Raw genomic sequence first — 9,920 nt, 5'->3', positions numbered from 1 at the left:
TAGATTTGTTTGTATTATGTTTAGAAGTCCAATTTAAATCTAGTGTCGCACAACCAAATAGTGGCTACTTATCATCTTGTATGCATTGAAATATTTCCATGGAAGAAACCTCAAAGCCTGCCACGTATTATAAGGGATCCCACGATAGCACGTCAAGTTTCCTGGCCTAGTTGGAGGGTTGTCGTTTGGAGTCCTCTTATTCGCGTTGCTCTAAACTCTTCAAACAGAAACGCCGTATGTCGTGAGAATGGCGTTAGAATGAAGCGTCCGTACCTACCCCCTCCACTTCTCTCTCTCGAATTCTCAAACGCCAGACGGGATTAAATGCGGCCACCACCTCATCGCACCCAAAGCCCCACGTCTTGCAATCTCCCCGCCCTCCGCCGCGCCCCTTCGGTCTCCACCGGCACCCACCTCCTCGCCATTTTCCCCTATCTCGCGCTCGCCCTCGAAGGTACTCGAACTCTCCCCCTGTCTCTCCTCCGATTTCTAGCAATTTATCGGGCTTGGTTGCTCTCCTGGATTCCCCCAAGTTCGAGTCGAATGCACGTTAGTCTCGTTAATGATGCGCCGTCTTCTTACTTTTTTTGGAATTCAAGATTGACGATGGTATCAACTTTGATAGGAGTACGTGGATTTTTTTTTTTTCCTTTTCGATCTCGTATTCATTTAGGTTTGGTCCCTTTTAATGCTATCTTGTTCTGTTTGAAGGCGAAGGATTATTTTTTCTTGGAAATGGATTATGCTTGATGTTCCTAGAAAAACTTTAATATCCGATTTTGGTAAATTTGTCTGCAAATGGTAAATTTGGGATTTTTTATCGATGGCCTCATTGTGCTATATGCTATTCGTCCATTCTCTTTTCTGACAATGGAGTTATGAAGTGAAGTATTTGGAAGAGTGATCGAAGGGAACTTTTGTCAATCACCTGATGTGGGTTATTCGGGTACTAGACAATGTATTCTAGGGATCAATTCTCGTTGAGAAAAAGAAGAAAAATATGGATGCTTTATAAGGTTCACAAGATGCTCTGAGGTTTTAGATATTGACCATTTGCTTATAATATATATCTAATCATTCCGAGGCAATGATTGGAATAGGGTCAACTTGCGGACTTTCAGATCAAGGTTTACATATGTGCTTTGGTTTGATCCAATATCATTGACTTGTGGTGTGGAGTGCAATGGATACTTGCTTTTGCTATTGAAGTCGTTATTGTCAACTTAAACTGCCAGGCATACAGCATGGTACATGATATAGAGATCCTTGCACGTAATGGTGCATGTTTGATGCATTAGATCATGGAGGAAATATAAAGTTGTAAATATTCAAGTGGATAGCTGGTGAATCTTGAGTTGGTAGGATATGACAGTTTTGTTTGAGAGAACAACTGTACAAATCTTTTTTCATTTTTCAGGGGTAAAAACTGTACAAATCTTTTCAAGACCTTTTCTCTGTGGTTTTCTCCAGTGTACTTGTAGAAATTATTCCTTCAATTTTTTCCCCTAGAACTTATTTTTCTAAATGTGGCATGATTGTTCATATACGTATCTGTTGCTACCTCTAGGGATGTTGATCAAGTTTTTGATTACTTTTTGCGAGAGCATGCCAGTCAAAAAGTCTGGCTATCCAACAATGTTTTCATTGTACCTATGTGCCAGTGTCCATGTATTCAAACAAATGGTTTGATTTCAGACCTGGGCTTTAGAATCTCATTTCCAGGCTTTAGGATGGAATTAAACTATTATATATCAAAGTTAAAAGATGGTGTATGGCAATGTTTAGCCTTTTAGATTAAGGTTATGAACTAAAAAGGAAAAGTTATCTTAACCCTCGCGTTGAGCAAGCATTTTAGAGAACATATCCTCCTTCTACTGATGTTTTCATGCTTTTTTTGTGTTGTTTTACTATGCTTACCTGTGCAAAGAAAATAATTAATAAGGACATTTTATTGGTTGAGAGGAGAAAAGCAAGGATGAGTGGATGAGTGGTTAAAAGACCTAGATTGAGAATGAACAAAATGGAATTTGTTTCTGTCAGCAGAAGACTTTATTTTTTGTGGGGCATGGGCCCAATGTTGTTAAGATCGGGGATCATGTCGCAAATTGTAGAGGGGGCCAGATTGGATTTGATTTTAGACCTTAAGATTTCTTCTGATATTTTAGAATTTTTAGATATAAAAGAAATGTGAAAATTGAAATATAAGTCCACTATAAAGTAATGAATGGAGAATAAAGGGTCATGCATGCACTCTAGTTTCACCAATATTGACCCATATATAGCATGTCTCGTGAAACAAATGTTTTTCTTGATTGTTCAAGAAATTTATATATTATCTATCATTTAATTATCCATTCAGATAGAATGTTCCTAGGGAAGCATGGACAAGTCTTTAACATATGTATTAAGAATACAAATATTTGCATCTTGTTTTTAACCCTATAACCTCCTATAATAGACCTGCTAATTTCACTATTAAACACTTATTGGTGATAATTGATTTAAAATCCACAAGTTGCATAAATTATAGGAAATTGGACCTACCATGATTTAACATGTAGTTAGCATAATCAAGCTAGATTTATGATCCAAAGGAATGCATAGTCCATTATATGGATCCACATTTGTGATCCTACATTGATTTTGATCCAAGGATGGGATCTGGATTGTTTAGGCTACTTTGATCTGGATGGCAAGATCCGGATCGTGAATTGTAAGATTTCAACAACAATGGTGTGGCCCCCTTCTACTTTGACCCTTTAATATTGCTTTAATGAGTTTCTTCTTCCAATTATTATTATTTTATGGTTTCCAAAGATATTAGAGAAATTTTAGTGATTATTAATGTTAAGCAGTTTTTGAAAGAAAGTTTGTGTTTTGTCTTCTAGACATAAATAAGGCTAATGGCACAAGTTTCATAATTTAAACTTTGAATGTTCAAATGGTTATAGCATTGTTTCTTCTAGTAGTTTAGGAAGATGATGCCATGATCTTAATCTTATTTGTTTATTTATTTAAAATCCCTTTAATTGCATAGAAATCAGCAGTTATGGATTTTATTTAGATTTGCTTTCATAACCTTCTATTTTCACCTTCAATGAAGTATTCTGAATATTGCAAAACAAATCGGTGTTTCTATTACATTATATATATATATATATATATATATATATATATATAGAGAGAGAGAGAGAGAGAGAGAGAGAGTGAGAAAGGTTGGTCCTGATTGGATGACATCGATGATCCAAGCGCTAGATGTGATCTACCATCCCTAATCTGCTTGTTATCAAAAATCTTGTGATTTAGAGATTTCCTACTCTATGCATCCAATGTTCAAAAAGCATGCATTGTTTCGTATAATTTAAATTGTTCATTTTTAACCATTAAATGCATAGGTTGGGGATTTCTAAAATCACATGATTTTTCGATATTAAACAGTTTAAAGATAGTAAACCATATCCAATGGCTTGGATCATCAATGTCGAGCCCCCAATTGTCCAGTCAAGACCAACCTAATATTCGTGGGTACCCACATTTTAGCTCTCTCTATCTATCTCTGTGTGCGTGTGTGTGTGTATAGATTTTATGGATAATAATGATATCACAACATCATTATAGAATCAGAAATGGACCTCTTGAATCTTAGATGTATTGTGAAAACCCACCAATTACTTATGAGATAGCTTATTATGACTAACAACTTGTGTGCAATTCTACTTCTTAAGTGAAAACCTTGAGGGTGCTCATCCTCAATGGAAAAGCACATATTCCAACCTATATAGTGGTTTTTGATAATTTGGAATCAAATGTTCTCTATACCTCATGTTTTTTATGATTCTTAAGATGCATATCTGCATATACCTTGGACACTATCACGTTCCTATATCCATTAAACATAACTGTTATACCCCCTCATGATTGCAGTAATTCTTACTTAATGTAACTATAATCTCATGCTACTAACGAAGAAAGAAAGTTAATCTGTTGGTGATTGTTCTCAAGGCATATAAAATTAAGGACTTCTTAAAGATAATCACAAAGAAAATGGGAATAAGATAGGCTTGACTAGGTATGCTAGTAGTTTGAGTTGATTTGCCAATATAACCAAGGTGTAGAATGATTTGATTTTATAGTTATTGATTGGCTGTCAGTAGGTGTAATTGGATCGAGTTTGCAGTTTCATCTGTAGTGATGGTTTTACTCTTGGTGGAGGATGGGTTCTCATATCGTTTGTTTTGAACACTGATGTTCTTAAACTCTCTCTCTTATATGTTTTGCAAAGGAGGCATGTGAGACATCAGTATAAGGTACATATGTTGTGTATTAATGCATGTGCATGATTGCATGTGCACTAAGTTTGTGCTTTTGTGTTTAGATGTGGTTTTAAGCTTAAGGTGGATGAGATTCTTGTATCATTTGTTTTAGGATGCCATTTTGGATTTTCTGTGTTTCTTAAATGTTTGGTAAGGGAGTACAAGAAGGACAGTATGTGGTATTAATATGTGTATATTTAAATGGATGCATGTGTGTCTGAGATGTTTTAAGAAAGTTTTGTGTTGTCATACTTTTTTATGAGATCAATTTATATACACTAATAGTGAAGCTTATAAAAATGTCTACAAAAGATAAGCTTGAAAATACAGTTGCTAATCTGACAAAAGTTACATAGTTTATAGATTCATGTTCTACTTGGCGTAGTTTATATTCAAATTAGGTTTAGATTTAATTATTCGAATTCTGGTTTTACTTTTTTTAGTTAATTTGCTGTTCTATTGATTCTTAGAAGTCCTGTATTCAAGTCGTCTTGGAGAGGGTGGAAATTTCAATTTTCTATGAATTTTGTGCTTAATCCTATCTTGAACAGGCATCTTAGTTCGTAAACTTAATAGGCTGTTAATTGAAGAGATTCTGATGGATTTTATGTGGGGTTCCATAGATATAGGTTTGCTATTTTTAAGTATGGAAAAATCTTTTTCTTTATTTTCTTATTTCTTTCGCAAGAAGTATAGAAGTGCTCTGGTCAATTAAAAAGTTGTGTCTGTCTCATTAAGAATTTAACCAGAAATGAAGGAGAAATGGTGTCAAATCAGTTCTACGATGAATAACAGATAGTTGCTTCTTTCTTCCAATCTCTAGTTTATATCTTTAATCCTACTATTCCCTATTTGTACTTGAGCTTTCACCAGGGATTATAGAATATTTGCCTTTGTAGCATAGATTTATTTTCCCTGCAGAATTTCTGCACTGAACTCTGAAAATAGTTTGGATTTTGTGTTGCCTTCATATCCGAAATCTATTTCCGATCTCCTGCCTTTGTAGGTTCTATCTTCCAGATAAGATCCACACAACTAAAGCTTTGAAATGTAATTTGGTATATATCCTTGGTCACAAGCCCTTACATCTCTCAAAATTCTTTGTTTGTCAAGTATTTCATAGGGGCATATTTGGTTGACTATAGGGATGCAAATGGTGGTTGACTATTGGGCCTTGTAGGTTGTAACTATAATAGAAGCATAGGGAATTTCTTTTTGAGCAAAAAAAAAAGGCATAGGGAAAGTTGTAGCATATGATGCTGTGCTGCCATTTTAATTACACAAGGGTAAACATGGACTCAACATGCACCCTCCCCTTCCTTCTCTGTATCCCTTGTCTCAGAACGCACTTTTTTTGCTCCAATAATGGTTCTTTTAATCCTCATTCATCCACACACCCCCCCACACCCCCACCCCACCCCCACCCCACAGCAAATGCCCCTCTTCCTGGTCACCCCTGGGCAGTTTCTCCCAGTTCCTGCATTGCTTGCCTGCACCTCTCCCATTAGTATTTGCATCTTCACTTGCATCCAATCAAACTGAATAATTGTAGCTAGAGTAGTTGTATATTCAGCCTAATGTACTCCAATTGCTTGACAACTTGAGTTTCTTTATCAATATTTTGTTATCTCCTTAGCTTGTGGAAGGCAGCCTATTTCCTTTCCTAGTTTCATTTATCATATATTTTAATTTTTGTCGGTTTTGAAATTCCAGAGTGTTTTTAATTTCCAGATTTTGCCAAAGATGGAAAGAAGTACCAGAAGCCACCATTGGCATTCATCTCATAGAATCAGGTCAACACATATCCTTTACCTTCATACCACCGGAAAATTCCTAGAAAAGCAGAAAATCCAAGGAAAGCATCATTGGCCTTGGAGAAAAAGGATTGGGAAGGCGCAACCTCCTGTGTGCTTGGAGTTCCCACACCATGCCGTCCTGCTCCTCTGCTCGTCTCATGACAAGGGCTGCCGTCCCTACATGTGTGGGACCAGCTACACTTCTCTAACTGCCTTGATCAATTCCAGAAGGCATATGCTAAAGAGGCATCTCTCATAATGAGTCTGTGGCAGAAAACCTGAGCCATGGTTGGCCTGCATGGACGAAATCTGAGGTAATGGAGCTAACATGCCACTATGTCGTGGGCAGGTGAAGGATGGACTGTGGTGGAACCGGCACGAGAACATCTCAATGGAAAAAAGAGAAGTTGCATGCAGGACAATTGCTCATTCCTTGGGTCATACAAAGAGCTCTGGAAGCTGTGAAGGCTGAGCATCCATTTGCAAAGCCTCGTGCAGTGGACCCTGCACATGAACAGAAGTGGAGAGCATTGGAGTACCAGAGCGAGCGAGCAGATGTGCTCAGTACGGTAAGGTCATCGATGCCAAGGGCAGTGGTGTTTGGGGATTATGTGATAGACATGGATATAGTGACTTGAGAGTGATGATGATGGGGATGGAATCTTTGAAGGAAATAGGAGTATTTTTATTTGATCTTTCGGGAGGCTGCTCGTCTTGGGAGGCGAAACATTAGCAATGGCATAGCTGAGGTGAGGGAAGAGGGTGATGGTTGTTCCTGTATGGCTGCTGGAGGTGGTGCTGCTGCTGATTTAACTGTTGTTCGCATCGTCGGAGGCATATGATAAAGTGCAGTGCGTGCAATCAGATCTGATAGACAACAGAGGCGGCTGCAGCTGCAGCAGCGACGTCGTAGGAGACGGGGGAGAAGTGTGAACTGATGTGAATTGGGATGGCACTGAGGTTTCATCATTGGCTAGTTAAATGGGAGGAAGTTCACATTTATGATGTTTGGGTTACCAGATATATTCGAATTATTTTTTTAAAAAAAATTAATGTTCATTTACTAAAGGTGTTATCAGTTTAGTATTTTGTCAATTATTTACCTGGTTGGTAGTGGCAGCCAGAAAGCATTGATAAGCCCTGATAATTGTGGTTGCTTGTCATGCTGCGTATTCCAGTAAGAATCCATGGCTGAATCACATACAGCTCCTATCTCCGTTCTGGTTTTGTTCAATTGGAGTTACTGTCTGGTTCTTTCCCTTAAATATCTTGAATATGGTGGTTCTTTCCTCACCTTATTTGTTTCATATGCATGATCATATAGGTTTCTTCTTGCCAGATCATTCAAAGCAGAAGTTGTTCATCGCGTATTGGAATTGGGAGGGTAATGATTGAACTTGGGCATGGAATTGCCTGGAGTCTTCACTGTTATTGGATTATTGTAACAACTGAGTGTAGATCAATATTTCTCAAATCATTACTGGATAATAGAATTATTTTTTGCCTGATAACTGAATAAAAATACTTTTTGGGTGGTATAAGACCTGAATATAAAATATTGTATTTTATTGGGTTTCCTAAATGAAAATTGCTTGTTTTTCACGAGAATATGCTTGTTTAAATAAAAGATTTTTTTCTAAAGATTTTAAATTTCGTGAGACGGAGATATCCTATTTTTTTTAGGAAACAAAATATTCTATTATTCTACGTGCAATTCTAGCAGCTTTCCTAGTAGCTATCCTTCTTCTCTCTTTCTTCTTTTCTTTTCTTTTCTTTTCTTTTTTTCTATTTTTTTGTTGTACTTTCTTTTCCTTCTCCCTTACATTTTCTCCTCTCTTTTTTTCCCCCTTTTTTTTGTTTTTTTCTTCTTTTCCATGTTTTTTTTATCATGTTCCTTTTATTTTTTTTTCCTTTTCCTTCCTTACTTGCTTTTTTTTTCCTTTCTTCTTTTTTCTTTTTTTTATATGGATGGTACCGAAGTTTCACCTCTGGATCGGTCCTATTTTCTCACACAAAAACAGGACAGTTCAGGTGCTATTTAAAACATTGCTAGTTCTGTTTGTTAGTTCATAAACATCTTCCTTGCTAAACTATAGGTTGTTGCTAGCAATTGAAGCTTGCTCGAGTAAAAGTGACTCAGAAATTCTGTAATGGCATCAGCTATTGAGGAAAGCATTGCAAACCCCAAGCTTGTGTAAAATAGAGCAATTAAGAGGGAGTTTCTCAAGAAGTAACGTAAATAAGCTTTGCCTAATACGATCATACGAGGGTGCACAATTTCACCGACTAGCTTCAGTAAATCTTAAAGTTTCATTCAGATTTCAATCAAGCCTGACGCGTTGGTATCCCTTGAACATGATTCCGATTGGAGGCATTTAATATGTTGCCGTGCAACGACTACTGAAGTTTGAGCGCAAGCATAATGCTTGGCCAAATTTTAGGACCAGCTTTATTGCACCCTTTAAGCTTCCGGCAACTTGCGGATGGTCTCTCGGATAGCATTAGAAATAGCACGCAAACCACACCGGCCTTCTCTAAGCCAAAACTGGGAGAAAGAAGCGGTCAAATAAACAAATGTCGTACTTGAGTAACTCTCAAGCCCCCTTGTATTGTGGGACCTTATCGACATTTCAGCGTCATGCAACTGTCGAACCGGCCACCTTTATGAGGAATCTCCAGTTTCAATTCGAGGCTTCTCAACTCATCCCATCGAAGAATTCAGCTCCCTACCAGACCAGAAAAAAATATCAGAAGATAAATGGAAAGCAAAGATAGTAGGCAGCAGCAGGCAGAGTATCAGGCTAGAAAAGAAGTCATCATCACCGTCTACGAAGAACCATTGCCAAGGCCCAATGTCGTCCTTCGACGGAGCACTGGAGACCTCGTCCACCGTCGCTCGGCTATGACCGCAGGGGACTGCTTCTCGCTTACTCGCAAGAGCTGAGGCAGTTCCATGCACGGCAGAGCCAAAACGAGAAGAAGATACCAAGACCCAATTGGAAGAAATGGAAGGCAGCCTTCAGTTTCACTGATCTCAGTGTAAGCTAGCCGACTATGAACTCGTTGCACCCAATCCTTGTTTTACCAAATGATAGTTCTTTGTGTGAAGAAGGAGTGGTACAGCATCAAGGACTAGTTAGCTTTAATCTTGAGTTGGCATGCATGTCTAGATGAGGAATGGCCTGCGACGGAAGTTTCGGTTGTGGATTCGGAGAGTTTTGGGTTCGGTTAGAAGAAGGCAATGGGATTGCGAGCGAATCATACCAGAGGATGAAAGTTCTCGTTCATGCTGTGATATGTAGGTGAAACGACACCAGCTTCGTACTGCAACTACTTTGGATTTTTTTTTTCTCTCTCTCTCTCTTCTTCTAGCTAATATGTGGTTGGCTTTGGGGCATTTCTATGTGGATTCAGAGGCCGTGGAGGCGTATGCTGAGCCGGATATCATGGGTTTGCCAATGTGGTTGTGGAGTCTGAAATTTTGCATGTTGGCACTTTGAAAGCTTTCCGCAAGCAAGCCCTTTCATGTCTTGAACAGTTTATCTTTTCTATGTTACTTCAATTTTATTAACGTAAGAGGACATTAAAAGCACTTACGTTTACCTGTTTGAATGATTTGCATCAGGCTGCTGATCTTATCTGCGTTTCTTATTTTTTTGGGTACATGATCTTAGGTTATGTTTCTGTTGTTTAATTAAGAATAGCATTCTTTCTTATTATGTTAATCGATTGATGAAATATGGTTAGTTATGGTATTTTATTGGAAACTTAAATTTTATTAACATAAGAGGACATTAAGAGCAGCCTGTTT

The 9,920-nt window shown here is 37.8% G+C and overlaps 1 long non-coding RNA gene across 1 annotated transcript; it reads left to right on the top strand.

Moving 5' to 3' along the window:
* The first annotated feature begins 234 nt into the window (after nt 1-234).
* LOC103715247 lies at nt 235-7,307 on the top strand. Its single transcript, XR_005512755.1, has 2 exons — nt 235-454; nt 6,045-7,307. It is a non-coding gene; the product is annotated as an uncharacterized LOC103715247 (long non-coding RNA).
* Nucleotides 7,308-9,920: the final 2,613 nt, after the last annotated feature.

The sequence above is a fragment of the Phoenix dactylifera genome, chromosome 8, assembly GCF_009389715.1.
Source record: "Phoenix dactylifera cultivar Barhee BC4 chromosome 8, palm_55x_up_171113_PBpolish2nd_filt_p, whole genome shotgun sequence".
In the NCBI taxonomy this organism is placed as follows: domain Eukaryota; kingdom Viridiplantae; phylum Streptophyta; class Magnoliopsida; order Arecales; family Arecaceae; genus Phoenix; species Phoenix dactylifera.
This window is presented reverse-complemented; position numbering and strand designations above follow the sequence as displayed.